Below are 26,450 nucleotides of genomic sequence, written 5' to 3'. Positions count from 1 at the left end.
CCCGGCTGTCCGTAGATATTTCAAAGGATGATACTTCACCCTCCTCAGTCCTCAGATCGCCCGTCCAGCTTCTGAGCCATTGAGGTGATTGGGGACTTTCCCCCAATCGCTGAAGCGTCGCTGCGTCTTCCCCATGGGTTCCGCCGTCACCACCGGAAGGGATGTCTTCCCCGGAACCGGAAGCATCGCCATCTTGCGTGGGACCCCCATGCGGGATCTCTTCTTCTACGACGACATCCGGTTGCTCCGCCGTCACCACCGGAAGTGATGCCGTCACTCCACGTGCGCTCGGGGCCTGGCGCAGCCCTTCTAGCGCTTCGCCGCCTGCTGCAACCAAGTAAGTGATAGGGCTGCTTGGCTTACCCGCCCGCAGGGGTGTAGGCGTCTCTCTCCCGTCTCCTAGATCAGGTCCTGGGATGGCGGGACTCCGTCTGTCGGCTCGCCGATCTGCGGGGGACGCCCTGTTCTCAAGGCCACCACTCACCCCACGGGGTGTCGTCCTTCCGGTCTGCCTTTTTGGCTCCGCTTTTAACACCACCAGCTCACGGAGGTCCTCGTCCGAGTAATCCCCTTTCCCTGACTTAGGGGTCTCTGAGCAGAGTGAAAGTCTCTTTTCCCCAAATGCGGGGGGTGATTCAACCGCCTCGATCGCCACTGACCCAGCCGACTTGACCGGCTCCAGTCCCTTGTCTCCGGGACTCGCGCGGTTGATCCATAGCGCGCCCGGGGACTCGGCGGAGCGCCTTGCCATGTCCACCGGGGGGTCAGCAGGCTGGATTGGAATAAATGTGGGCATAGGCCACAGGTATAAAGTCCCGCAATGAGGGCAACGTGCCGCCGTGTTGACCGTGCCTCCGGGCAGCCCACATTGTAGGCAGAGCCCGACCACCGTCTCGGTGTTGGCCACCCTTACTACTAGCAACCCGCCGGGTACTGAGTAGGGCTGGGTGGAGACCATCGTGCCCACAGTGGAGGAGCAGGCCATTCTTTGTACAGGAGCCACTTCCTGTACAGGTCTCTTCTTCTCAGTGGTTCCTCGCAACTGACTGGTGGAAGTTGCTGGATCCGCCACTCCCTGCTTCGGCTCCTCCCTCCTCTGACAGAGTTGGAACCCGCCCCCAGGGGTTGCAATGATGGGCGGGTCCCACAGGGGAATATCATGCCCCTTAATTAAGGCCGCGCCTTTCTCAGTCCTGGTGGGCGCTGTCTGTGTTTTGGCGCCAGTTTCCCCACAAGGGTGGGGGTCTTTTCCCGCGGCTAGTTCCCGCCTTCTCCTGGCAGCCGCCCTCTGTGCAAGATAACCATCCTTTTTGCACGGCTCTTCCACGGCCGGAACTACTTTTTGTAGTGGCGCCGTCTGGATATCAGTCCCTGGGCCCAGTGGGTGCATTCCCACAGGCCATAGTTGAAATTCACTCCCCCTGGTAGAAATCAGGGGAGGGTCCCATAGACTAAGCGGTTGACTCAGCACAGGGGCTGAGTGAGTCACTGTCCATGCCGGCGCAGCCATAGCTTTCGCGCCCTGCCCTCCATCAGGGCGGGGCTCTGCTGTTCGCGCCATTCCCGGCCAACTCTTTGCAAGTCCTGTATCAGCCACATTTTCTGTGACTGGCCCATGCGGTGTCCCTAGCAAGCGGGAACCGCCATTTTGGTTGACTTTTAAGCCCAAAAAGTCCGTTTGTTTGCTCTCCTCGCGGGGTTCTCCCCCAATTATTACAATTTCCTCACACTCTTCAAGGGTGGCCCCTCGCTGTCCCAGACAGGATAAAAACGGGTCAGCCACAGCCTTCGCTCCGCTCCAGAGCAGACTGGTTAATGATAACTCGGCGACTGTTTGCTCTTCAGTGGGGTGCACGCCACGGGTGCCCTCCCCATCAGCCTCTGGTCGCCATTTTGGGTTCTCCGCACCACGCGGATCCTCCATTCTTTGGGTTGTCTCACTCTCGTACCAATTATCGTACATGGGGCTCCGCTCTGCGGGGCAGCCACCACACCGGCACAATAAAGATTAGCTTCAGATGCACCACCACATGTGTACCTTATCTAGGTGTGACCCAGTGTTGCACTACCTCAGGCTAGGCTCACTCTCTCAGTGTCTGCTGTGACTCCTTCCTCCCAGTCTGTGCTCCCTACGGTGAGTGTCTGGAATGGGCTAGGTACTCTGGCTCTGCCATGCAGTACTTGGGGCGTCTACCTCTCTTGGTCAGCCTAGCGCAGACCCTCTCCAGGATTCCTGACCAAGTTAACAGGCTATCCCTTCTGGCATCCTACCAACTAGCACTGCCTCAAGGTGACTCGGTCAGCTATAGCCCGGCTCCAAACCCCTCACTCCTTTCAGGCCCCTAGGTTGTCCCTGCGAACTGACAATATCCCGTCAGCCCCTGACCACCCCTAGGTCCGTCCCTACGCAGCACAGAGTGGCAGCAGACTCTATCCCTGTTTCCCAGTGTGCCTAGCTAGAGCCTGTCCTGATGACAGATCTGATCTCAGCAGCTCGTCTCCAAATGTAACGGTATTTCTGGCCCGGCCTGACCCACCCAATCTCACATTGGCCCCTGTGGTCTAACCGGCCCCCATTACAGTGTGGTAGTGTCTGGTGGTGCACCTGTTGGCAACAGGACTCCTGAGTCTCCCGCATGATGGTGTGTGGGGAGGACCCGTCCAGACAGGCAGCTGAGGTAGTGTGCTGAGTCCTACCTAGTTCCAGTGCAGCGCCTCCACCTCATCAGGGTCCCTGCGTCCGCAAGGGGATGATCCTGTTGAGGAACTCCTCCGTGGTGCAACCCCCTGTGTAATCATACTCTCACACACAGGGGTCTTTCTGATCAGCTCCATCTTTATTGTACTGGTGGGCATAGCTGCCCTCCACAGTTGGGGTGTACTTAGCCAATCATTTTCCCAGCCGCTTCCCTTTGGTAGGTATGTCTCCTAGATTAGGGATTCACTGCTCTGTGCCTGGTCCCTGGACACAGACTCCTAAATCAGCTACTATAGCATAACTGTTAACTATTCTCTGAACTCTGCAATAACCTTGCAAGAACTAACTCTTAGTCACAGTGCGGTGTCTTATGTACTCTGGGGGCTGACACAACTTCTGACATCACCAACCAGGGAGTCAGAGTCTGTGACCACTCCCATAGCTACACAGGACACCTCACCAGGGTGTGAGGGAAAACCTCCATGATTACTGCTGGCATGCCCACACTTACCAGGCCTTGCTGCCAGCAGGAGAGATGACTGTAGGCATTTTACATGACCGCTACACACAAAATAGAGAAGCCAAGAGGGGATCTGTAAAGCCCCTATTAGAGTGCACTCAATACTCCTATGTAGTTACACGAACAGAGATATACATATCTCACTGCCTTTCTTGCTATCCGGGTGGCAATGAAGAGAAAGAAAACCGATATCTACATGTATACCAATGGGACAAAACACCCCATAAATATATAGTACAATTCAAAATGTAAAAACAGGAACCCTTTTATTTTTCGTCATATCTTGCAGAAAAATCACTAAATGTTCATGAAAATGTGAGCAATTATATGTCTGTCACAGTACATTATAATATTTAAGAGTTATTTGATAATCTATTTGATAATCTAATAAATATTCTTTGGAATTGGTGACAGCATGATGACCTCATCAAGTGAGATGAAGGTGGACATTTTGAACACACACTTTGAACCATAATTTGAGAGCAAACTTTACACCAATCTTGGTGTTTCAGATTAGATTACAGCGGTCTAACACATTTACGAGCCACGAAGGAAAAACTCCTATTTCTTGTTTAATAAACATGAACCTACCGCAGTGTATCTGCTACTTGTTGACCTAATACAGTCACTTCAATTTACTTGACTACATTTTGCTTCATATATAGGGGCTATGCACTAAGCTGCACGTTTTTGCGCCCGATTGGAAATGTTTTGATCGGCCGTTTACCAGTGAAGCCAAAAGCGCGATTCACTAACATGTTCAGGGCATTTTGTTCCGGCCAAGCAAAAATATGCCAGATCGTGCGAGCTGCTCCCCCCCCCCCTGTTATTGTGCTTAAACTTGTAAGGCGCAATAGGTGATAGAAAAAAAGCCTGGAGACGCTGCGTCTCCATGCACAGCTGTTACAGGCGATCGTACTGTATAAATATACATTACAATACTAGTGTACATATGCAGGGGGTCTCCTAAACTGAACCGCATTGGTATCAGCCTCGGGACCCCTTACTTCATGAGATACAGGCCCCGTTATGGGGTGCTGTTATCTCCTGTGCTTTGAAAGCTCCCGCGTCACGTGACAGGGGGATTCAAATCATGCACAGGAATACCAGCCCCCCATAACGGGGCTTGTAACTCGGGAAGTAAGGGTTCCCCGAGGCTGAAACCAATGTGGTTCAGCTCAGGAGACCCCCTGCTCCCGTACGATTTGGTTAAAATCTATATAGAAATGTGTTAATAATTTGGGCACCTCACAGTGTCCCCTGAGGTCCGTGTATGTCCCCTTAGTTTCCTCTGGGTATCTGTGGGATAGTCCTTGGAAGGAGTGAACCCCTCCACTATAATATTGTTGTTAATTACTTTCTACATGGTTTTTATTACATCATAGCTATGGTACTGTAGGGGTTAAGTGCTGAAATGCTGAACTGATTAAATAAGGGAAGCACATGTGAGAAATTATAATCACACGTTTGCGTGACAATTTTCATTACACACCCTATATAAAGCAGCCATTTTATTAATTGTGTGTCGTTGCTGTTGGGAGTGAGGGTGAGATAGACCGGACTTGGTGGTAGAAGGAGAGATTTGTGAGTGATTTGCTGCTGATTACTGAGTGAGTTGTCTTTTGTTATTCTATTTGTTTTCAAACTTTGTCTTGTTAGTGTGAAAGTACTTTGTTAGTGTGTCATTTTTTTATATTTGTTTTTTGTGACTGAGTGACATGGAGAGGAGGAGTGGACGTGAGAGTGGAGGAGTGGAGGAGCGTGGGAGTGGTGGAGTAGCGGTGGCTGGAGGAGTGGAGGAGCGTGGGAGTGGTGGAGTGGCGGTGGCTGGAGGATTGGAGGAGCATGGGAGTGGTGGAGTGGCGGTGGCTGGAGGAGTGGAGGAGCGGAGGAGCGGAGGAGCGGAGGAGCATGGGAGGGGTGGAGTGGATGTGGCTGGAGGAGTGGTGGCATGTGCAGGCACTTCACGTGCTGGCACTGCAGGTACTTCACGTGCTACAAGTGCAGGTGGGGGAGGGTAGCAGGAGTAGTGGACAGGGAGAGAGGGTCAGTGTCCAGCATCCGAGCACTGAGGCAGAGCAGGCTGCTGCTGCTGCTGCTGCTGCTGCTGCTGCTGCTGCTGATGATGATGATGATGATGATGCCCCTCACCTCTGGAATGCCCTTCCCCTCAGTACCCGACTAGCACCCTCTCTATCCACCTTTAAGACCCACCTTAAGACACACTTGCTTAAAGAAGCATATGAATAGCACTGTGGATATTCTAAACACGATACATAATGCTTGGCCCCCTGCAGACGCACTTACCAGAACTCCCTCCTACTGTCTCTGTACGTTCTCCCTACCTACCAATTAGACTGTAAGCTCCTCAGAGCAGGGACTCCTCTTCCTTAATGTCTAAAGCACTTATTCCCATGATCTGTTATTTATATTATCTGTTATTTATTTGATTACCACATGTATTACTGCTGTGAAGCGCTATGTACATTAATGGCGCTATATAAATAAAGACATACAATACAATACAATGATGATGATGATGATGATGATGATGATGATGATGATGATGATGATCAGCCTCCACCCTCCATGCAGCGCGTGGAAAGGATACGAAACCCACGTTTTACACACAGAGAAAATTAGATCCTTGTGGAAGGTGTTATGGCGTCTTTTCCCAAACTGTATGGATCATTGGCAGGTAAGAACATTAATTATCAAATTTATTTATTTATAAAATATTTTACCAGGAAGTAATACATTGAGAGTTACCTCTCATTTTCAAGTATGTCCTGGGCACAGAGTAAGACAAATAATACATGGTTACAAATACAGTGTACTCAATATGAATTAAATGTATGTAAACAGTTAAACGTTTACATTTGAAACACTTACTGTATTAATGTAACATTGAGAAGTTAAACATGTATGCTATAACAGAGTAGTGCTGCTGATGTATGGATACATTTTATTAGTCATGAATGCGCACATTACATATACTAAATGGGTGTCTGTAACTACATGTACATTTTTGTTGTGATACATATACTCATACTATCTGTAACAACATCCCTTTCATATATTACAATCGTTAATATACAAGCAGAAATGATGAAATCACACTACTTAAATTAAATGCCTATAGTCGTGTATAAATACTTTTTTTTTCATATGTACACAGCAAAAACGAAAAGCAGCCAAAAAAGCAAACGGTGATCAGCACATCGGTCAGTGCACGCAGTCAACACAGACGAACAGCCGAGACGTGCACAAAACATTTTGGAGACATTAAACTGTGCCTTAAAAAAAGATGGCAAAGGCTGGTCGCCATGCGTGTGGCACAGGAGGCGGTCCTTCAGCATCTCTACATTTGTATTCTTACGAACAGAACATGTACCCCATCATGGATCACCAACTGGTTTTTGGGATTGGAGGGGACAGGGATATCGGGCCGATTCTTTCACAGCAGTCACAAGGTAAGTACTATGATTTTCAATCTGTCTAATTTATGCCTAAATACTGATTAAAAGGCAATCATTTATACATACCAAAAATATTCACTGTAGTTTATTTGATGCTGTCAACTAATCCACAAATTACACGGGTCATTATGTTCACTTTTTATAAATCTCGCTTGTTATGTAACTGATACACTTAGACAATTTATAGCATCTAAATAAATGTGCACTTACACGTATGTGTCTCCATCTATTATTATTTACTATCTATACGGTCATGGTTAGGCCATTGTAGGTTTCGCATAACATTTTTGGGAGATGTATTACATCTCAAAAACCAAAAATACAAGAGTAGTGTATGTATGTGCAATATATATTTGTAGAAGATGTAATTTTTTAAACATAAAAATGATAGGAAGTGCACTGTCACATCATTTGTGCACAATAACCATAAAAAATGTATGTCCGTATATGCAAGTGACAATTTTTTTGTATGTTTAAAATAATACATATTGTATATTTACATCATATACTGAGATAACTAACAATCTTTTCCTGTTGTATTTTTACAGCTAGAGTTGCAACTGCTGAAGATGAGATCCTAAACAATTTCTATTCCCATGCACATTCTGTAATGATCACACTTTTACATTAGCACCTAAAATGTTGCACACAGTACTTACTTTCACTGGCGTACAGTCATGTGTTTTAAACGTAACCATCAGAGGTCTTCATAAAATTCACTGACCTCTTATATGTGTCCAAAAAATACATTTTTATACGGACAATAACATACATGAGTGTGTGTAGGCGTAATATTAAGAGACGTATTAGCATTAATTAACTCAATATATGTAGTGTCTCCAAAATTGCCAAATAAAGGACACCTGCATTCAAAGTAGATCTGTGTACACTATAATGTAGTGGCAATAGGCCAGTTGACGTTATACTCTTGTGTTTACCATAAAATGGATAGCAACAGAACTGGGTATGTAAGCTTCATGTGTGAACTTAAAGTGTATAGTTCTAAATGTCGTTACATATCCACTATTTCTAAACAAATATTATGTTTTGATTAGGTGATGTGAATGGCATATGCACATAACAAATAACATGGATGTTCCAAAATAATACTAATTTATTGTTAAGCAGATGATACAATGCCTAACACTATAAATATCCAGCCAAAATAAGAACAGTAGCACATAATTAGTTTGTCATTATGTTCATAACAAATTATATTTGTAATGTTATAGTTGTGGATGACGAAACAGAGTTAGATTTGTCAACCCAAAATGTTGACGAATTGGAAAGTGATGAGGAATTGCTTGAGGAGAGACAAGATATTCAATCTGTGGAGGAGACCGTAGAACACGAATATGCTGAGGCACTCAGAGAACTTGATGTCCTGACCCCGATGATTCTACACCACAACTGTTTCTCGAGGGTTACAATCGGGAACAGGATATACTGTAACAGATCCTGAAATAGAAGATGAAGATGACAGTGACCCTCTCCAAGCAGGCCAATGGGACAATAGGTGTGCAGCTGAATCTGCATCATTAAAATCTGCTGAGGAATTGTTTTTGAAACATCAACAGGCTGTGGCAGACAATCAGCAGAAAACCAATCGGACCATTTGTGAAGAACTACTAAACATGCAAGGCATTTTCACACAACAACTGGATATTCCAAATGCCATTTCTAATAGTTTAACTATTATAGCACAATGTATGGCACAGCCACCGCCAATGGAACAGCCACAGACAATGGCACAGCCACAGCAAAATCCACTGTTAGAAGCACTGGCACAGGCACTGGGACAGCCACAGCCAATGCCACAGCCCCTGCAAATTCTACTGTTGGAAGCATTGGCACAGGCACTAGGACTGGCAATGCCACAGCAACAGGCATATCTACAGCCAGAAGCACAGGCTATTCTCCTGACTGCCCCTTCTGTCTCCTCCTCTTCTCTCCCCTACCTATCCCTGTTGTCTCCCACTTCTCTCTCTGCTCCTCCCCTCTCTCCTATTGGTGTGTCTCCCTTTATACTCCCTGTCTGTCCTCTCTATCGTCGCTCTGCATAGTTCCTGTTTCCCTGTGTGTGCTGACCTATGCTGTGCTCCCTCTGTGTCCCTGCTGTATCCTGCTCCTGTGTTTACTTTGGATTTCCCTGGCTTTGACCCCTGCTTGTACTGGACTACCCTGCTCTCTGTACCCCTTTGAACCTTGCTACGAACTCTACCTTGCTGACCCCTGGAATCCTTGGACCTGGCTTTGTACCCTGACGACTCTACTCTCTGGACCCCTGGACATTGGCACATGGACACGACTATTCTTATGCTTACACCAACAGACGTTGCAAGTATCGTTAACCACTCTTTCTACAGGCCCAGCAACGCTATACCACACTCCGGGCTTGCTCCCACTGCTGTGGGTGTGTGGTGTAATACCATTCCCACCTCAGTACTGGGGTCTTGCCAGGTCTGCGGGCCTACAGGCGTGACATTATGCAGAGCCCAACAAACGCAGACCCCCCTGAGGTGGGTACAAGTATTTCCATAGAGGCCTTACAATTTGTCAGTAATCAGCTGTCTACTGTCTCCCAGCAATTGGCCAAGTTATACCTTCAGGAGAGTCCCATGGCTCCTACGCCACCGGTGGCCACAACATACGCCAACCCTGGGCCCCGGATTCCCTCTCCGAATCGCTACGATGGGGACCCCCTCGCCTGCCGCGGTTTCTTAAACCAATGTGAGGTGCAGTTTGAGATGTCCCCCTCCCTGTTTCCCACTGGTCGTGCTAAAGTAGCATATGTCTACGCCTTGCTCACCGGAGACGCTCTCGCCTGGGCCTCCCCCCTATGGGAGCGCAAAAGCGAAGTAACGCAAGATTACTCTCTTTTCAGACGCGAGTTTCAACTAGTATTTGATACTCCTGCATGCCGCGAGACAGCCGCCTTCTCTCTGTTTCACATTTCACAGGCCCGAAGATCGGCTGCCAATTACGCCATCGAGTTCAATACGCTGGCCGCTGAAGTCCAATGGAATGATGAGGCACTCACTGCCGCGTACTGGCACGGACTCTCAGATACGTTGAAAGACGACCTAGCTACTCATGCCCGGCCTTCGGTTGATCACCCTGAGCGTATGCATGGATCAGCGTACTCAGGAGCGACGGCACGAAAGGCACTGTTCTCACTCTCCTTCTTCTATTGTTTCTCACAGGTCGCCTACAACACCTCTCCTGGCACTGGAGTCTCCGGAACCGATGCAGGTCGGCAGTCAGCAACTTCAGGCCATGGAGAGAGCGCGGCGTCGCCAGAATAGACTTTGCTTCTACTGTGCTTCTCCAGAACATCGTCCCACGAATTGTCCCCTGAAGCCAGGAAACGGGCACACCCAGTAAACGTAGAGGGGCTTCTACTGGGTACTGTCTCTCCTTGCCCCTCTCCACCCGAAGCTCTCCCAAAGAAGTTTCTGCTTCCTGCCACATTGGAGGGTCCGAACCTTTTTCTGAAGGTTGAAGCTTTCGTCGATGCGGGATCTGGTGGTAACTTCCTGGACCAGAAGTTCGCGTCAGAGAATCAAATCCCCATGGTCAGAAGGAAGACCCCCATTGGCCTCGAGGCCATCGATGGCCGACCACTCCAGCTGGCATTTATCATTTGGGAATCTATTCCTCTTACATTGACCTTGGCTGATGGTCATAAGGAGGTAATCATCTTTGATATTTTCCAATCTCCCACAGTGCAAATTATTTTAGGATTGCCTTGGCTTCAACTCCACAATCCGCGCATTGACTGGACCGGTACTCTGCTTCTCCAGTGGCCTTCATCCGCAGATGCCGTTCCTGTGGAGTCTCCTGTTGCGGTGCTTGCTGGCCTGGATTCCGTTTCTTCCAATCTATTGACCCTGCCTACTGTGTATCATGAGTACCTGGAGGTTTTCAACAAGGTACAAGCAGAGGTTCTTCCTCCCCATCGTCCGTACGATTGTCCTATCGATCTTATTCCTGGGACCATCCTGCCAAAATCTAAGTCATATCCACTCTCCGTCCCGGAGACCGAGGCCATGACGTCCTACATTCAGGAAAATTTGGAGAAGGGATTCATCCGCAACTCTACCTCCCCTGCCGGGGCTGGCTTCTTCTTTGTGAAGAAGAAGGATGGATCACTTAGGCCGTGCATTGACTTCCGCGGACTCAATAAGATCACGATGAAGAATCAGTATCCTCTTCCGCTTATCTCAGAACTGTTCGATCGTCTCCAGTGGGCCTCTATCTTCTCAAAGCTCGACTTAAGAGATGCCTATAATCTCATTCGCATAAGGGAGGGGGACGAGTGGAAAACAGCATTTAACACACGTTCTGGACATTATGAATATCTTGTTATGCCCTTTGGTTTATGTAACGCTCCTGACGTTTTTCAAGAGTTCATGAACGACATCTTCCGCGATGTATTGGGAACATTTGTCATAGTCTACCTAGACGGCATTCTTATTTTTTCTAAAAATCTGGAGGAACACATTCAACATACCAAACTTGTGCTTTCTAGACTCCGTTCTAATCGCCTATATGCCAAGATGGAGAAGTGTTTGTTCCACCAGGCCTCTACTGCCTTCTTAGGCTATATCATCTCCAGCCAAGGCTTTTCCATGGATCCAGAGAAACTAAAAGATGTTCCCTCGGCCGCTGCTTGATTCACTCAAGGCTGTGCAGCGTTTTCTCGGCTTTGCCAACTATTACAGGAAATTCATCAAAAAAAATTATTCTATTGCTCTTCCCATCACCGCATTGACAAAGAAGGGCGCCGATATCTCGTCCTGGTCTCCAGAGGCTATTCTTGCTTTTGAGGCTCTCAAGAAGGCTTTCGTTTCTGCACCCATCCTTCGTCATCCTGATTCCTCCCTCCCCTTCACTTTGGAGGTCGATGCCTCGGACGTAGGAGCCGGCGCAGTCCTTTCCCAGAGGACTTCTCCCCAAGAGAAACTTCACCCCTGTGGTTTTTTTTCACGGAAATTTTCATCTGCCGAAAGGAATTATGATGTTGGTAATTGTGAACTTTTGGCCATAAAACTGGCTCTTCAAGAATGGAGACACCTTTTGGAGGACCAAAGAACCAGTTGCTATTTTCACTGACCACAAAAAATTGTTATACAGTATGTTGAGGGGGCTCGTCGTCTGGGTTCCCGCCAAGCTCGCTGGTCACTCTTCTTTTCCCGCTTTAACTACACCATCTCATATATTCCTGGTACCAAAAATGTCAAAGCGGACGCTCTCTCTCGTCAGTTCGCCACTGAAACCGAAGCTAATGAAACCACAGAGCCGATTCTTCCTGCCAAATATATAATTTCCGCTAACAACTTCGATGTGTTGGACGAAATCAACAAAGCTCAAGCTCACATTCCCAGCAGGTTCAGGGTACCAGAAGGATGCCTATACGCAGCTCCACGCTTTCGCCATAAAGTTTTACTTTGGGGTCATTCATCTAGAGCAGTCGGTCATCCAGGCTTCAAAAGGACAGCAGACCTCATTAAACTGACTTTTTGGTGTCCAATGATGAACCAAGACATTCTCGACTTTTCCACCGCCTGTCCTGTATGTGCCCAGAATAAGACACCCCATTTCAAACCTTCTGGACTTCTCTTGCCTCTCCCCATTCCGGAACAACCCTGGAAACATATTTCGATGGATTTCATTGTTGAATTGCCCATTTCCAAAGGGATGAACACCATTCTAATCGTAGTAGACAGGTTCTCTAAACAAGCACACTTTATTCCCCTCAAGGGTCTTCCTAACTCTGCCACTTTGGCTGATGTCTTCTCCAAAGAAATTTTCAGGTTACATGGCGTTCCCATTTCTATTGTCTCTGACTGTGGATCACAGTTCATCTCGAAATTCTGGCGGGCATTTTCCCAAAGACTCGGTATCTCTCTCTTGTTTTCCTCTGGATACCATCCTCAAATCAATGGTCAAACTGAAAGGATGAATCAAACTCTTGAACAATATCTAAGATGCTTCATATCAGACTCACAAGACAACTGGGTGGACCTTTTGCCATGGGCCGAATTTGCTATAAATTCCCTTAAAAACGAGTCTACTCAGGAGTCTCCCTTTTTTATTAACTTCGGTTTCCACCCCAGTAGCCTTCCTCTCTCGCCTTCCCCTTCGGGCGTTCCTGCGGCCGACTCTCATGTTGCCAATCTACAAGAATCTTGGAAAAGGATCCTCAAGACTTTACAATCTGCGGTTGCTAAACCAAAGACGTGGCAGATCGTCATCGTCAACCTGGGTCTTCTTTCAAACCTGGCGACCGGGTGTGGTTATCCTCAAAAAATATCAGGCTTAAAACACCATCACCAAAACTGTCTCCAAGATTCCTAGGTCCATTCAAAATATTGGAGAAAATTAATCCTGTGGCTTACCGTCTCGACCTGCCTCCCACTATGAAGATCCCTTCTGTGTTCCACGCTTCCCTTCTTAAAACTCTTTTTATCTAGTCCTCATTTTCCTGTCCCCTCTCGGAAACCCAATCCAGTCTCCACCCTAGGACAACAGGAGTATGAAGTCCAATCACTCATCGATTCCCGCTGGTCCAAAAACAAACTCCAGTTCCTGGTCCACTTGAAGGGCTATGGTCTGGAAGAACGTTTGTGGGTACCAGCACGTCACATCCATGCTCCAAGACTACTCCGTCAATTCCACCAAAAGTTCCCGCTCAAGCCTTGGTTGGATCGCTCGGAGATCGATCCTCAAGGGGGGGATACTGTGACGATTCAGGGGATTCCTTCCCCTTCTTTCTCTCCCTCTGTACCATCTCCTTCCAATCCCTCTACCCTTTCCCACTCCTGTCCCACTCCGTCTACCTCTCTCTACCCCATTGCCTCAGCGCATGCCCATCAGGTCTCGTGCGCCCGCGAGGTCCCCGAGCCCCTGCACTGATGCTCCCCGCTCCCAGACACCCGCTATGCCCGCGGCCAGTGCCTTACCTTCCCTGGCGGCTCCATCCGCTCATCTGCCTCCCTCCATCGGCCTGTGCGCGGGCTCCCTCAGCTTGCAGAGTGTGCACGCACACGCTCCCCTTCTGGGTTCTGTCGCCCTTCTGGTTCCTCCTCCCGGTCCCTGCGGGCCATCTCCCTGTCGCAGCCTGTGCGCGCACACCCTCTGCTTACAGAGGGCGTGCGCACACGCTCCTCTTCTTGGGCCTGCCACGTTCTTGACTCCTCCTCCCAGTCCCTACAGGCTATTCCCCTGACTGCCCCTTCTGTCTCCTCCTCTTCTTTTTAAAACCAGAGACACAACATAAAACACAGACAAAGCTCAGTTTTTAGCACATCCAGTGAGACTCATACACGGTACAGTGCCTAAATATATATGTATAAATATCTAATAAGTAAAATGGTCTTTTAGTTTGACATTTTTGGCCAAAATTGTTGTAAGCCCCTTCAATAGGAGCTTGTTAGGTGTCCAGTATGTCCTCCTCTTCTTTCCCTGACCTATCCCTGTTGTCTCCCACTTCTCTCTCTGCTCGTCCCCTCTCTCCTATTGGTGTGTCTCCCTTTATAATCCCTGTCTGTCCTCTATCGTCGCTCTGCATAGTTCCTGTTTCCCTGTGTGTGCTGACCTATGCTGTGCTCCCTCTGTGTCCCTGCTGTATTCTGCTCCTGTGTTTACTTTGGATTTCCCTGGCTTTGACCCCTGCTTGTCCTGGACTACCCTGCTCTCTGTACCCCTTTGAACCTTGCTACGAACTTTACCTTGCTGACCTCTAGAATCCCTGGACCTGGCTTTGTACCCTGACGACTCTACTCTCTGGACCCCTGGACATTTGCACATGGACATGACTATTCTTACGCTTACACAACAGACGTTGCAAGTATCGTTAACCACTCTTTCTACAGGCCCAGCAACGCTATACCACACTCCGGGCTTGCTCCCACTGCTGTGGGTGTGTGGTGTAATACCGTTCCCACCTCAGTACTTGGGTCTTGCCAGGTCTGCGGGCATACAGGCATGACAATTATGTTGAATGTGGTCTGTAAAATTATGCAATACACCACCTGTATGTGGGAGAAGATTACATGGACACTTCTTCCTTTGTCTAATGACCTTGAACCGGGTTGAACACATTCTGAAAAAACAAGATGATTTTAAAGGAAGACTTAGCGTTTTTTTCCTCCATTCCATGAGAACACATGCCATTAGAAATGTCTTCAAACAACAAACCTCAGTTATGTTATGCATATCTAATATATAGCGCTATTCAAAACCGAACAGAGAAAACAGCAACTGTATCAGAGATATATGAATATATTACTGCCAAATACCCATTTTATACAAATCACCCAAAGCCTGTTGTAAATTCGATCAGACGGACTTTATCAAGCAATGATTGTTTTATTCTGAAGCCACCGTCTCCCGGAAAGAGGGATGGCAGTTGGTCACTGCATGAATCATGTATGCATATGTTTGCTAATAGAAATTTAAGAAGAATAGAGAGAAATTGCAGACCCAACTACCATGATATAAGTGCCCGCAGCGGTGCCTTAAATGTTCTGCAAAATTGTTATTCTTTTCAACCAGAGGTGTACAACCAATTCCAGAATCATGACAGAGCTAGCTATGATGCTAACATGCATACTAACGACCTGGCTCAAGCAGGTGAAATGCCACAAAGTAACTATCTGTATCCGCCTCAGTACATGACACAATATCCAAACTTTTACGGAGCAAGCAACAACCCGATCGAGATGAACACACAGAACAACCAATTGATTGACTACAGAAGCTACCTCCAAAACACCCCTTGCAAGCCTGCACCGAATATGAATGCAATATAATGCAGGTAACTATAACAAATTTACTTTATACAATCTGTGAATCGCTTCTTTCCGAATGACACGCATATGCGTTCCAGCCATTAAGCATGCGCGTACCATTGCTAATTTTTTTAAAGTTTGTAAACATTTCAGTGCAAATGAGACACAGAGAGACACCTTGCTCACCGCACTAAAAGATGATAAAGGCAGTGCAAAGGGAAACTAATGTATAAGAACACACAAAGTGGCCAAGAGAGGTCACTGAAAGTCCCTCATAGTTGCACTCATTCCTTAGTCTAGTTTAAGTCAAAAAGTGCCAGTAGATTAACTGGTACCAATAGTATTATAATCATGTGTAGACCAACAGGAAAAATAACCACTAGAGCTAATCTATAGCTAGACAGACAATCATGACAACTTTAATACAAATTAAAACACGACGAAATGCATAAAATTACAACTAATATACACATACTAAACCTAAACCTCATGGGCGTGAAGAAGCGCGTGATCGCGTGAAACGATCGTCGGGCTATAGTTACGTCATTACGCTGACGGTCACGTGGGGGGCGACTGAGCGTGCTTGCAGCTCCCACTATTGGGAGTACCCTAGGAAGGCTACACACACAGCTATGCACACTGGGCATCAGCTATTTAGCAATTTTCGCAGCAACAATTACCAGGTCGTATTCTTCCTGTTTGTTTCTGTAATGCTGCATTACCTCTGCATACTTACCCTAAAGTATATACTTGTTCACCTATGACACCAGATGTATTGTCAATTTGCTGGTTTCCACTCAGAGGAATAACCATGATCACAGTATGAAGTACTCCAGTTGTGTCTTAGCAGAGTTATCTACTCAGTGTGTTTAGCTTTCCTTGTAAGAGGGACTGTATGATTTACAGCGAGTATTTTGCTTATTAGTAAGGTGAAGCTATTCAGTTGGGTTAATATATTTTGGACCTTTCTCCATTCACATAAACCCCATGGGGATATCAATACAGGTCCTATTAACCCCAAAACATCACCCTACTGCTCTTTGTGCGCCCACTAGGGGACCTTTTAGGTTTAGTTTGTGTATATTAGTTGTAATTTTATGCATTTCGTCATTTTTTAATTTGTATTAAAGTTGTCATGATTGTCTGTCTAGCTATAGATTAGCTCTAGTGGTTATTTTTACGTTGGTCTACACATGATTATAATACTATTGGTACCAGTTAATCTACTGGCACTTTTTGACTTAAACTAGACTAAAGAATGAGTGCAACTATGAGGGACTTTCAGTGACCTCTCTTGGCCACTTTGTGTGTTCTTAAACATTTCAGTGCCCCTTTTACCTCTTCTCCATCATCTGTTAATATTACAGAGTTTGCGGAGTGAAGCGCAAAAGATGCCGGAACAAACTTCTGAAAGAAGGTAAGATCCAGTTAACGAGATCCGTGGCAAGATAGTTAAATGTACTGTGCAATGGCGCTGGAAATCAGAGCTCTTCCTGCGCATCCCTTGTCATTCTACAACGTGTACACCCCTCGGTTTGAAAGAAAGGAAAATTATTTTTTCATGAGTTGAACAAATGCCATATGTGCATAAATGCAGTAGATATATTCTTTAATATTGGAGTCTTTTGCCTATGGATACATTAGGATGTGTTTGATCCGCTCATTCTGTGTTAGTCACTTAGACAAATATACGGAAATGCGGCAGATTTACAGCTAATATGTAACATTATCACAGCTAATTAATGTATTGTAGCATTGTGTATATAACATTGTTGCAGTGATAGTATGTGTGACACAATACATTTGAGTCCAGACAGTTTGTGCATTTTAACTTGTTTAAAATTCATCTATTTGTTAGATAACGTATTCATGCCTAACAAAGCAAAAAATATTACAATATTTAGTTGGAAGATGTGCCCAAATTATTCAATACTAAAAATGTGATGTGTAATAGGCAACCGTTACAATACAAAAACACGTACAGTATGTATGTTTCTATGCAGCTGAAATGTTTTTGTGAAAGGTGTAAATTTATAAGTAATATTACATATATACTTCTTTCACAGATGTTGACATCGCCATTCCACAGCCAGAAGATCTTGTGAATGGAAGTATCCAAACACAGAACAACTTTCACCTTTTACATCCTGCGCACATGATGAAAACATGAATTTGACCATTTAATACCTAACGTTGTCACTCATGCTATGTGACAAAGTAAATTGTCCACGATAACTTAGTATTTTATTTTAAGAAAATCAGATATCCTCTAATGTGTATTCTAGAATTTTTAGATTACAACTATAAACGTAATTTCTAAATAATTAGAATAGATACTAATTATTTTTGGAACATGACAATAAACTTTTGAATTATAAACATTGTGTCTGTGCACCATTTTACGGATAGCTCATGTTCATGCCCCATTACACGAGTCATAAATACTAGGAATAATGTTTTACTACATTGTGTGAAGGACTACACAATGTGTTATCCTAGAATTTTCATGTATGCATGAAACTTCAACATGAGTAATTGTATGAAGCATTCACATGAAATATGATCATTGCACTGTGTCAAGTTGCCATCAAACTAATCTCAATATTGTTAGGGACACATACCAGGTTACTGATACAAGATAACCCCATGTAAGCAGCTCATACTCCTGCAAGCATATTAAAAGAATGTATGTTATAATTTTTCATTAAGTGTCAATTATACAATTAAGTAAGGAATGTGAACAATTACAATTAACAAAATATTTGCGATCACAACTCATAACTAATTTTAATGATTTTTTAAATGATTATTCTGAAGTATAAAGGTGATAAACTTTAAATATATTTAAATGTACAGTACTTGTTAAGTCTAAATATTACATTCTCTGCATATTCATCAGTACAGCAATATCTCTTATCTTCTTGCACAAAATTCTGCATTGTATGATGCATACATTGTAGGGGGGAAACATGATTTAGAAAAGAACAAATGTGTTAAAAACTCACATACCGTTCTCACGTGAACTTGTGGTAATTCAGTCGAAAATGTGCATTTCAATTCAGAGAACAGGATCCTATGATTAGATACACACAATGAAATGTGACACACATCACGAGATGAGTATAGATTATCTTCTATGTAAATGAAAATCTTACATGTGAAATAATTTTCGATTACAGTCTGGCAGGTCTCTACCCCACTGGCTGTATGCTCCTTAACCCCAGCAGGAGGCACGAGAGGATCCTCCTCTAGATCCTCCCAAATGTTGCCTTGAAGATTGTGACGTAGTGCAATGTTGTGCAGAATGCAACAACAAATCACTATGTCAGCAACCTTCTGTGGCGAATACTGTAGGGCCTCACCAGATCTGTCAAGACATCTGAAGTGACTTTTCAACAGTCCAAATGTCTTCTCAATCACCGAGCGGGTGGAGACGTGGGCCGCATTATAATGTTCTTCTGCAGGGGTTTGAGTATTACCCAGTGGGGTCAGGAGTCAGGGCCGGCTTCCATATTCCGAGTCGCCTATTAGACAGGTAAAACACATAAATGTTGATATAATACGTAACAAATATTGAAAACATTGCCTATTGACTTGTCCTAGTACATGAAAGTGATTGAAGAATGTTCCACACATGACATTAAATACAATATTCATAATTTAATAGCTTTGACATAGTGTCATGAGGACATCCGTTGAACATTATAAACATGACACCTCTTATGGCTATAGTATTAATACTGCAATATGTAATGTTATGTATATGTTAACAATATGTACTGTTTTGCCCACTAATTCCCTATTGTTGTGTAATTAATAATTGAAGACAATTTAAAGCTACCTCAGATGGATTATATTTTTGGTATATAAAAAACAACATATAAAATGTTTGCCCATTACTGTACTGTATGTGTTAGGGGGGGAGGGGATGTATTTATTTAAAAGTATTGTTTATTTTTTTTTGGGCAACACCATTGATACCACAGGCAAGCAGGGACCCCCGAACTCCCGCGGTAACCACCTGAGGGCCACGGACACATGCGGGGATCACCCGGGACTCCTGTGGGGATCACCCAGGGACAGCCACCGGCCTGTTGTATGGATGGTGTGCCTGAAAAAAGGTAAACAAATAATTTTTTCTAAGTCCAGCTTCTTTTGCACCTGCCTTTAGCTGGTGTGTTTTTCCAGCGCGTTTTTAAAGCACGATTGAGTTAGCGCTATTTAGAGAATCCCGCGGACTGGCACAAATTGGCGTTTGCCTTTTTTGGCCTGATCGTGCGGGTTTTGCGCACAGGCCAGAAAAATGCCTTTTAAGGCCGATAAACCGCTGTTATCACTGCTTAGTGAATCGCGCAGCAGGCAGTATCGGTCTTAAAAGCAACTTTGTGCTCTTAAAACAACTTATCACTGCTTAGTGCATAGCCCCCATAGGGGGTCATGCACTAAGCAGTGATAAGTGGGTTTTCTGGGTGCTATGCACAAAGCAGTGATAAGTGCTTTTAAGTGAGATACATGCCTTTATAGCGTGATACTGCCTGTTGAGAGATTCACAAAGCAGTGATAACACTGCAGTATCACGCTATAATGGCTTTTTTTCCCACTTAAAAGCACTTATCACATTGCTTTGTGAATCTCATAGCAGACAGTATCACGCTATAAAGGCATTTATCTCACTTAAAAGACTTATCACTGCTTTGTGAATCTCACAGCAGGCAATATCACGCTATAATGGCTTTTTATCTCACTTAAAAGCACTTATCACTGCTAAGTGCATAACTCCCATAGGGCATCATGCAGTAAGCGGCGGAAAGGCAATTCTCGCCAGTTTCCCGCCAAAAATGCCTACCCCTATTCAGTAAGGGGCGAGAAAGTGGTGAGAATAAAAAAAAACGCCAGTTTTGTTGGCGGTTTTTTTTTTTCCGCCGGTGGCGAGGCGAGAAGGCACTTTCCGCCTAAAATATACACATTTTCCACCACGCTGTATTCTAGTAGTGGCGAGTAGCTTAGTGGTGCTATTCGCCACTCCGAGCGGCACATCGGGGGACCAAGCGATCGCCCGGGGGGGGGAGAGCACATCGGGGGAACGGGCGAGCCCCGAGTCACGGGGAACGGGGGGGCGAAGAGTGAGCCCAGAGTCACGGGGAACAGGGGGGTGAAGAGCGAGCCCCGAGTCATCGGGGAACCAAGAAGGGGGACCGGTCAGCCGCCGAGCCAGCGGGGGGACGGACGCCCGGACAGGGGGACGGACGCCCGGACGGGGGGGCGGATGCCCGGATGGGGGGCATGCGGATACATACATTATGACAATACATATGCCCCCTGCTCTCCACCCCCTTTCCCACCCCCCACTCCCCTTTCCCCCCCCCACTCCCCTTCCCCCCCCCACTCCCCTTTCCCCCCCCACTCCCCTTTCCTCCCCCACTCCCCTTCCCCCCACTCCCCTTTCCTCCCCCACTCCCATTCCCCCCCACTCCCCTTCCCCCCCAAACCCCTTTCCCCCCCACACCCCTTTCCCCCCCACACCTCCCTTTCCCCCCCCACACCCCTTTCCCCCCCACCCCTTCCCCCCACTCCCCTTTCCCCCCCCACTCCCCTTCCCCCCACTCCCCCCCCCTTTCCCCCCCACTCCCCACCCCTTTCCCCCCCACCTCCCCTTTCCCCCTCACCTCCCCTTTCCCCCCCCCCCCACCTCCCCTTTCTCCCCCCCATCTCCCCTTTCCCCCCCCACCTCCCCTTTCTCCCCCCCACCTCCCCTTTCCCCCCCCACTCCCCTTCCCCCCCCCATTCCCCTTTCCCCCCCACTCCCTTTCCCCCCCACTCCCCTTTCCCCCCCGCCCACCCCTTTCCCCCCCAACTCCCCTTTCCCCCCCACACTCCCCTTTCCCCCCCCCACTCCCCTTCCCCCCCTACTCCCCTTTTCCCCCCCCTCTCCACCTCTCCACTCCCCATCCCCCCCTCCCCCCCTCTCCCCCTCTCTGCTAGCCTTCCCCCCTTCCCCCCCCACCCTCATCGTATTACATTTTATTCCATCTTTCTTTTCAACATTATTATCCAACCTTTACAACAAATAGTCACCTAATGTTCCACCATTTATACATAATACTACCTATTACGCACTTACATCCCGGGCAACGCCGGGTCTCTCAGCTAGTACAAATATATATATATATATATATATATATATATATATATATATATATATATATATATATATATATACACACATGATGAACCAATATACAAATAAATGTGTCAGGGTTAACAAAAACATGCTCCAATAAAAATACCACTTATCTATAACATCCTCAATGAAATACAATGCGATTTCCTAACCAAATCAAATGTAATCATACAATCTAAAGCATCAAATGCCAATCCAAAGCCTCAAATGCCATTTAAAACATTGCATTTACATTGTATACATGCTGCATAAAATGTAAGCTACATGTAGACGCTGCAAATCAATGTTATCAATAAAATATTTCAAAGAAAATAGCATTACATCAAAAGAAGTATACAATGTAATCCAATAAAGTCACCATCAATCAATTAACATACATGAATTACATCCCAAAACAATTAAAATAGCATCCATACCAATTACACAATTAACTATAGCAACCGTTAAAGAGAACAAGTTACCATCATACAAAATAGGACACCAACAATTACAATATACAAAAGCAAGCCTCACCATTACCTAACGTACAGCATAGAAGCCCAAAAATTACATCTATCTAATTATAAAATACATTGAACACACATCTATGCATAGCAGCATAGCCACAATCATTTAAAATAGTGCAAAGCAAGCTTTTAAAACACTATCATTTCTTAGCCTGTATGTATATATCTCTCTAGACATACATACATACATACATACATACATACATACATACATACATACATACATACAGTGGCAAGAAATGATGTACAATAAAAAAAAAACACATGTAAAAAGCAACAAAAAACACAGTTACATTCAATACATTTCTTTAGTTCACTTACCATTACTTGACCACTCACCGACTCCCGTTGAACAGCTTACTCACGAACCAATCCACGAACAGGAACCCATAAAATAATAAACCATTAAATAATAAATATTAAAATAATAAAACACGACAATCCAGGGGTCTTCTACTTCTAATCCATCTTCATCTGTATTCTTGTTTCTTCTATCTTCTTCCAGGGTCTTCTTCCCGTTTGCTGCCACGCCCTAGTCTTCTATCTTTGCCGGAGTTCCTTCCTCCTCGGCATCTGGCTTCAAAATGAGACGACATAGGCTTTTAAAGGCCTATGACGTCACATTTTCGTCATGGTTTCCACGGCCCTGATTGGGCCGTGAAAACCATGTGTTTTGGCCGATAAAAAAAAAAATGATGATGTCACTTAAAGGCAATGAAAGCACAGCCAACCAGAATGGCTTTGCTTCAATTGCCTTTAAGATGACGTCATTAAAAGAAACATGGCCGCCCTCACATGGTACAGTAGCCAATCTGAGCGTGGGAAGTCTATCCCTACTCTGATTGGTTCTAGTACCATGTGACAGGCTTTCAATGACGTCATATCCGTTATTTCCCAAGCCTCTGTCAACTAGAGCCAATCAGAGATGGGATGGAGTTCCCACGCTCTGATTGGCTGCCGTACCATGTGAGGCCGGCCATGTTTCTTTTAATGACGTCATCTTAAAGGCAATTGAAGCAAAGCCATTCTGATTGGCTGTGCTTTCATTGCCTTTAAGTGACGTTATCATTTTTTTTTTATCGGCCAAAACACATGGTTTTCACGGCCCAATCAGGGCCGTGGAAACCAGGATGAAAATGTGACATCATAGGCCTTTAAAAGCCTATGTCGTCTCATTTTGAAGCCAGACGCCGAGGAGGAAGGACCTCCGGCGAAGAAAGAAGACCAGGGCGTGGCAGCAGACGGGAAGAAGACCCCGGAAGAAGATAGAAGAAACAAGAATACAGATGAAGATGGATTAGAAGTAGAAGACCCCTGGATTGTCGTGTTTTATTATTATTATTTTTTTTTTCCAATCTTTTTTTCCTTTATTGGAGGCATATATAAGAAATACAAACAGTGGTTACAGTCGGGTCAAAACACAGAACGTCGAAGTCATCGGCACATGACTGTTGGGTATATCGGATGCCTCAATAAATCCTTTTCCTGATTATATTGTAGAAAGAGGGGGGGACAGAGGGTGGGAAGATAGGTGGGGATGACAAGAAGAGGGGGAGGAGGGGGGGAGGGGTTGGGGGTCTCTCCGATCGTTCTAGGGCTATGGTTGTTTAGTTATTGGCTAGAACCTGTGGCAGGGGTGGGGCTCCTGAGTCGGGCCAGGGTTCCCAAGTGTTGTAAAATTGGGGCATTTTTTGTTTCAGCATGGCCGTGAGTCTTTCCATATTCATAACTATGTTTATCCTATTCACTACTGTCCTCCTTGAGGGAGCCTTTACTTGCTTCCAGGCTTCCGCGACTGAGCATCTCGCCACCGTTAGTATGGCGGAGGTCAGCCTGCTCATGGGGCCTGGGAGGTCCTCTATTGGTTTGCCCAGCACGTATGTCAGGGGGTCCAGGGGGATCTCCAGACCTAGGGTATCATCTAGGAGTCTTTGGACTCTGGTCCAGAACTTCTGGATCTCCGGACATGACCACCAAATATGGGCCATGTCACCCTTTTGACCACATCCTCTCCAACACAGGTCGTCAGTGCCGGGGAAAATCTGACTCAGTCTGCTCGGGGTCAGGTACCACTGAAATAGTATTTTAGAGATGTTTTCTTTTGTGACGGAACAAATTGAAGTTTTGGAAGCTGCTTCCCAGACTTCCTCCCAGTCCTCAAGGTCTATTGGTGTGTTGAGGTCTGCACACCATTTTTGCATATAGGTATGGGTGGGTGGGGGGAGGGAGGTCTCGGTTATTCTGTAGATTCCAGAAATTAGTCCTTTCTGGTATTCTCTTATTAGACAGAGGACTCAAATCTGGTCTGCGGGGGGAATTTCGAGGTTGGGGATAGAGCTCCAAGGAAATGCCTTACCTGTAGGAATTTTAAAATGGGGAGATTGGGGGCTGTAAATTTAGTTTTGAGCTCTTGGAAGGACAGAGCTTCGTCATTCTCCAGCAGATCCGCAACCATACTAATGTCTAGGTCCTGGAATTGACCGAACTGGGTTCGGGAGCACCCAGGAGGGAATTCTGGGTTCCCGAGTATAGGGGTGAGTTGGGAGGGGGATGAAGTTAGGCCATATTTCCCTCTGTTCTTGAACCAAGTGGACCACGTGCATTTCATTGCTCCAAGCTCAAGCTTCTGAGGTCTCTTTTCTTTGTACTCTTGGGACCATAATAATACCGGGAGGGGGATGGGGGATGCGTGGTATGACTCTATTTCTAGCCAGCAGTTAGTGCTCGGGGGATTGTTCCAAACCACTGCTTGCCTCAGCTGGGCTGCTTGGTATTATCTAACCACGTCAGGGACCCCCAGTCCTCCTCTTGTCTTTGTGGACAGGAGTACTGACCTCGGGACCCTAGGTTTACGTTGTCTCCATATAAAGCGTAGGATATGTGATTGTATTTTTCTTAGTTCGGCTAGAGGAACTGGGACTGGGAGTGTTTGCAAATAATACAATAGGCGGGGGGAGGATATTCATTTTAGCGGAGACAATTCTGCCAAACCAGGAGATATGGCATGTGTTCCAAGCGTCTAGGTCTCTTTTGATTTGGTCAAATAGGGGGGGGTAGTTTGCTCTGTACAATAAACTATATGAACTAGTAATTTTTATTCCCAAGTATTTTATGTGGGAGGTGTTCCATTTGTACTTGTAATTTGATTGCAGGAGTTTCCAAATGGGATCTGGGAGGGAAAGGTTAAGCGCTTCGGATTTATCCGTGTTTATCTTATAGTCTGAGACCTGGCTGAATTGGTCTAATAGTTTCTGTAGATTAGGGAGGAGATGTGCGGGTCAGCGAGGGTCAGAATAACGTCGTCCGCGAAAAGGGATATTTTATAGTTTTTATTGGCGATTGATATGCCTTTGATGTTTGGATCGGCTCTAATTTGGGATGCTAGCGGTTCAATAGAGATTGCGAAAAGCAATGGGGAGAGGGGGCAGCCCTGCCTGGTTCCATTTCTTATCTGGATTGGGTTTGATTGTCCTCCTGGGAGTTTTAGATATGCGGTGGGGTTCTGATATAGGGCACGGACACCCTCGAGGAAGGGGCCTGAGAAGCCGAATTTAATCATGGTTTGGTCGAGAAAGGTCCATTTGATCTGATCGAAAGCCTTCTCGGTATCTAGGCTTAGAATCATGGCCTGGAGTTTATTGAGATGCACGTGGTCAATAATATCAATGATTTTACGAGTGTTGTCAGAGGCCTGTCTTCCTGACACGAAACCCACTTGGTCTATATGAATAAGTCTGGGGAATAGGCTTTAGCCTGTTTGCAAGGATCTTGCTGAAGAGTTTAAGGTCTGTGTTAAGCAGGGAGATCGGTCTGTAATTACCGCATTGTAGCGGGTCCCTTCCTCCCTTATGAATAATGGCTAAGTTGGCAGCTAAAATTGTGTCCGGAATCAGTTCTCCTTCTAGAAAGGAGTTGAACATATCAATTAGGTAAGGGGAAAGGGACGATATTAATTTTTTTGTAGTAGGCGTTCGAAAAGCCGTCTGGGCCTGGGGTTCTGGCTATTTTGAGAGAGCTTATGGCCTGGGTCAGTTCCTCCTGCGAGATTTTGTGGTTCAGGGTTGTGAGCTCCTCTTCAGTGAGAGAGGGTAGATTGCATTGCGCCAGGTATTGCGAGGCAATATCTGCGGTGTCTTTTTCTAGGTTAGGGGGGTGGAGATTATAGCATCCTTAACATTCGGGATGCACATTGATACCCTGACAACCACGACCTATGCCAAACTAGGGGTACTTTACAGGAACAAATCCTCCCTAAGTCTCCTGGTCAGAAA

At 45.9% G+C, this 26,450-nt stretch overlaps 3 long non-coding RNA genes across 5 annotated transcripts in view; 2 read left to right on the top strand and 1 right to left on the bottom strand.

Moving 5' to 3' along the window:
- Positions 1–5,770: 5,770 nt before the first annotated feature.
- On the top strand, positions 5,771–9,162 carry LOC142498640 (uncharacterized). Its single transcript, XR_012802518.1, has 3 exons — positions 5,771–5,916; positions 6,397–6,691; positions 7,246–9,162. It is a non-coding gene; the product is annotated as an uncharacterized LOC142498640 (long non-coding RNA).
- LOC142498639 (uncharacterized) overlaps positions 5,926–26,450 on the bottom strand; it is an 81,886-nt gene continuing 61,361 nt past the window's right edge. For 2 of the 3 annotated variants that reach the window (XR_012802516.1, XR_012802515.1), the window contains 4 exons: positions 18,855–19,016; positions 18,502–18,565; positions 14,734–14,804; positions 5,926–8,155 (listed from right to left, as the gene is read on the bottom strand). This is a non-coding gene — a long non-coding RNA (uncharacterized LOC142498639). Of the gene's footprint in view, positions 8,156–14,733; positions 14,805–18,113; positions 18,158–18,501; positions 18,566–18,854; positions 19,017–26,450 lie in introns of all 3 variants that reach the window. The other variant, XR_012802517.1, reaches the window with a different exon arrangement.
- LOC142498641 (uncharacterized) lies at positions 14,451–18,216 on the top strand. Its single transcript, XR_012802519.1, has 3 exons — positions 14,451–15,518; positions 16,860–16,909; positions 17,559–18,216. It is a non-coding gene; the product is annotated as an uncharacterized LOC142498641 (long non-coding RNA).

The sequence above is a fragment of the Ascaphus truei genome, chromosome 7 (genome assembly GCF_040206685.1).
Source record: "Ascaphus truei isolate aAscTru1 chromosome 7, aAscTru1.hap1, whole genome shotgun sequence".
Taxonomy (NCBI): Eukaryota; Metazoa; Chordata; class Amphibia; order Anura; family Ascaphidae; genus Ascaphus; species Ascaphus truei.
The sequence above is the reverse complement of the archived record's forward strand: the minus strand, read 5'-3'. Positions and strand labels throughout refer to the sequence as shown.